Source organism: Macrobrachium nipponense, chromosome 11, assembly GCF_015104395.2.
Source record: "Macrobrachium nipponense isolate FS-2020 chromosome 11, ASM1510439v2, whole genome shotgun sequence".
In the NCBI taxonomy this organism is placed as follows: Eukaryota; Metazoa; Arthropoda; class Malacostraca; order Decapoda; family Palaemonidae; genus Macrobrachium; species Macrobrachium nipponense.
Window position 1 is genome coordinate 6,093,218 of NC_061087.1, and position 4,731 is coordinate 6,097,948.

Below are 4,731 nucleotides of genomic sequence, written 5' to 3' on the forward strand. Positions count from 1 at the left end.
AGACTTGCCCCTTGGTGGGGGGTGAACTTTCTCGGGGTTAAAATCTGGGGGATGAACTTTCTGGGGGTTAAAATCTGGGGGATGAACTTTCTCGGGGTTAAAATCTGGGGGATGAACTTTCTCGGGGTTAAAATCTGGGGGATGAACTTTCTGGGGGTTAGGATCTGCGCAAAATCTAACTTTTGGTTTTGCAATGTCAACAAGGACCAATATTAAGAAGTCATTCATATGTTATGCTCATTTTCTTTTATTGACGGGTATATAATATTGACATTTCCATAGAAATATGGAATGAATAAAAAATCTGGTAACTCGGATGTCCCCAGATATTGGACATAAAAGGATATAAAAAAATTTATTGTTCTTACAAAGTAACAGGAATAAAAAGACATATATTTTGGAAAGAAAAAAAGAAATGTTCATTTAAATCACTTTTCTCTTCTTTGTGCCCACAGTACCCGTTCTTGCCACAGTAGCCGTTCTTGCCAAAACATTGATTTTTCACTCTCCAGCTTCGCCTTTTCTCTTGCCCACGTTGCCCTCTCAATTTCCCACTCTACCTTTTCCCTCTCAAATGTTGACCTTTCTTGCTCCCACCTTACCTTCTCCTCTGCCCATTTAATTTTATCTAATATCCATTTCAATTTTGTGTCATTTAACTCTACCCTGAAGCTTTCCAATTGGCGTTGGAAGTCGTTCTCTTCGCGGGAAGATGACGCCTCTGTCTCGTGATTTCCGAGGATTTCTCCGAGATGTCTCTGTTCGTGTTCCATCAGTCTCTCGTCTCTGTAATTCGATTGGCATTGATCTGTGCAAAAGGTATAAAAGTAATGTTAAATCAGTTAAGGCGTTATGGGTATTACAATCCACCATTAATAGAGCTCCATGCTTCTTCTTTTTTAACTCTTTAAAACAATATCATAAACCCCAACTAAAGACATTTTCGAAAGCAACACATTCCAGCATATTTTTCAATATGAGTAATCTGTTGAATCTATTGTTTTCATGTTTCCAACCGTTTTGGTGCCATAACTTCAATATCTAAATCCTAATGCTAAACATATCGACGTCTTTACTGAAGCTTTTAACCTTACCTTGGGAGACCGGTAATAACAACGTTGGCAATGCATCTCTCTTTATTCTTCGCAGGTTCTTTGGCAATGGTATTCCGAGCAATTCATACTTCAGGTTCCTTTCAAATGCAGCTCCTTCAAAATGCAGGCTACACATGATTGCCCTCTCATGGTTGAAGCGGTCCCTCTTGCCACACAAACGTAGCCACTTCTTTCTTGTTTCCATGTGCTTGGGAAAGCTATGAAAAGTCACGCCTTCCGTCTTGTTACCTTGTTTGGAAGTACACCCGTCTACAGCACAATAACGAGGCATTTTGATTACGGTAGATAACGATAACAACCGAACACTGTACAAACTACAGTTTAACATACAGGTAACCGGAATACGTGAGAGCTGCTACGCACTGAACATCACTGAAGACTGAACTGAACACCGGCTTGTTTTGAAAAGAAAGTCAGTTACTATAAACAAGGACTCTTGACTCCGTGACGTCATAATCCCTGCTCCGTAGGGGATACGTTTTGGGTCGCTGGTGGATTGATCTGTATGGCAAGCAAAATGCCCGATCTTAGTGACTCCAGAACCCCCACTGAGCAGATGGGCAGCTTGACCAGCACGAACCAGAATGTTCAAGTTATCGGGACATCAAGCGGGAACCAGGCTGAATCAATTTAAAGCAAAACCAATAGAATTTTTTAATTCCCTCATGAAAGTGAAGACGGTAGTCCTCTTATTGCATGAGCATTGTAAGTTTGTTTATGACAGCACACCATTATTTAACAGGCAATAAAGGGGTCTTATCTTATCCTCATCTTTAAAGGACGCGATTGCCCTTCGTAGTCTTCAATATAGAAAATGTCGGAACGCGTCTGTAGGAGTAAATCCCTTCGCTTTGTATATTTGTACCTATGCAACGGGCTAATCCTTTTATCTGGGCTATCTTCCCACGACGCGCATCCTTCCCCTCCAACGGCTGCCTCCTTGGCTGTGTTTTGTAATATGGATTTAACCCTTTTGCTTCCTAATCCCCAATATTTGGGGAATTGAATTGGATTTCCCGTCCGCCCATATTAAGCAATGGGTCTTTTCGATATATATTAAACTGGAAGTAGAAAGATGGTGATTTTTGCAGGGAAGGTATTTAAGGAGGAGCATTTTTTTTATTTTTTAGTGTGGAATTATATATTTCTTGGATGAGTAATGGTCGGTTTCATTATAATTCTATTGGTGTTGATTAACGTTTACTTGTTTGTTTTTAGGCTACGAAACATGATGCACGTTGTATATTTTGTGGAAATGATTTTATCACTGCAGTCATGGAACGCGGAATTTATGCGGTAGGACAATTTCAATTGCTGGCATTTCGCACAAGTTTTGCATTTATTGAAATGTGTAGCAAAAAAAATCAATTTCGTTGGTGTTATTATTAGGAGTAGTATGAGTTTGAGATCTCTTAACTGCGTTGGATTTGGTATTTTTCAGATGCTGTTACAGTTTTTTTTTTTTTTTTTTGGTACTACAACGCGGTCTGTTCCCTTCCCTTTCTTCCGTGCCGCCATCTGAAGATGGTTCTTGCCTCATCTGGCTCTGGTCTCCCCTACAGACGGCATTACGCTCGAAATTAAGCGCCCGGATGTTATGCTAATCCAACAACCAGGTCATTCCCTTAAGAAGGCTTCCTAAGAATTTAACAGCGAATGGTCTTTTGTTATTGGATGTGGTCGCCGGCATCGTAACGAATTTTCTTCGTCTTCAATAGTTTATTTATTTATTTATTTATTTATTTATTTAGTTTATTTTATTTTGTTTATTTTATTTTATTTATTTTATTTACTTTATTTATTTATTTGTTTATTTTATTTGTTTATTTTATTTACTTTATTTATTTATTTTGTTTATTTTTATATATTTATTTATTTTTTTTTTTTTATTCATTTATTTTTATTTATTTATTTTTATTTTTTAATTTTTTATTTATTTTATTTTATTTTATTTATTTATTTATCTTACTAGGTGATTTTCCTTATATTTCTTTTAGATTTTAGATTTTTTACAGTTTTTTAAAAGCCAAATATTTATCACTTTTACTGTTACTTCATTTCCTTGCATGTCATTGTGCAATATATATATATATATATATATATATATATATATATATATATATATATATATATATATATATATATATATAATTACGTATATATATACGTATATATATATATATATATATATATATATATACATACTTATATATCTATATATATATATATATATATATATATTATATATATATATATATATATATATATATATATATGAATATATGTATATATATATATATATATATATATATATATATATATATATACCGAAGGGGTAATTTTTTAGTTGATAATAATTTTCGTCCCCCCATGGGATCGAACCACCGTCCAAGTGGACGGGGACGAAATCAGGACAGTCAGTGACGCTATCCAATCAGCCAACAGAGACGCTATAAGTTCATATCGATTCTGACCTTACAAATCACCCTCGATCTCGGTGCTTTCGTAATTAGAATCGATATGAAACCCCGTCTACCATGTTAGCCAATTCGAGCGTTTGACAGCACGTAGCCTTTTGTTATGAATAATTATCACATCGAACCGTGATCCATTTATATATCAATTCAAGCTACAAATGTCCTTTAATATCTAAATTCACTTTACCTCCCAAATGATATATTTTCATATATGTATCATTTGGGAGGTAAAGTGAATTTAGATATTAAAGGACATTTGTAGCTTGAATTGATATATAAATGGTCACGGTTCGATGTAATAATTATTCTATATATATATATATATATATATATATATATATATATATATATATATATATGCATATATATATATATGCATATAATATATGCATATATATACATACATATATATATAATATATATATATATATATATATATATATATTATATATGTATATGCTTAAAAAATCACAGTAGATGCACGTGACTTCATAGATAAGCGAATCCCACAGGAATTTGGAGGATGAATTAGGACGTCAATGACATTCCCTTAAATAGTAGCAACCTCATTAGTCTCATAAGCTTATGTATCAAAGATAGTAAATTTTGTTTTAATGGGGAATGTACAAAAGTTTGGCATGGCTATGGGTAATCCCTTATCTCCTGTCCTTAGCAATATTTACATGGAATTTTTTGAGACAAAACTCTTACCAAGAATTTTGCCCCAAAAAGTTATTTGGTTAAGATATGTGGATGATATTTTCTGTATTTGGCCAGTTCACGAAAATCTCCAGGAATTCCTTAGTGATCTCAATAATTTAGTCCCTTCTATAAAATTTACTGTAGAGGAAGAAAGAAATTGTAATTTGAATTTTCTTGATGTAACTGTCCATAGAAATGATAGAAATTTCACCTTTTCAGTCTTTCGAAAATCAACTAACATTGCCTCTTTTGTTCATTACTACTCCAATCACCATCAAAATGTTAAATTCTCCGTTTTTTCTGGGATGTTCTTAAGGGCTTTACGTGTCTGTAGCCCGCAGTTTACTGATGCTGAAATTAAAACTATTAATGATATTGCATTGAAACTTAAATACCCAAGGACTTTTGTAGAAATGGCATGAAAAAGAGCTAGAAAA

The 4,731-nt window shown here is 33.8% G+C and overlaps 1 long non-coding RNA gene across 1 annotated transcript; it reads right to left on the reverse strand.

The window, feature by feature from the left end:
- Positions 1–231: 231 nt before the first annotated feature.
- LOC135219489 (uncharacterized) lies at positions 232–2,330 on the reverse strand. Its single transcript, XR_010316131.1, has 2 exons — positions 1,095–2,330; positions 232–808 (listed from the first exon to the last, which is right to left on the reverse strand). It is a non-coding gene; the product is annotated as an uncharacterized LOC135219489 (long non-coding RNA).
- Between the last annotated feature and the right edge of the window lie 2,401 nt (positions 2,331–4,731).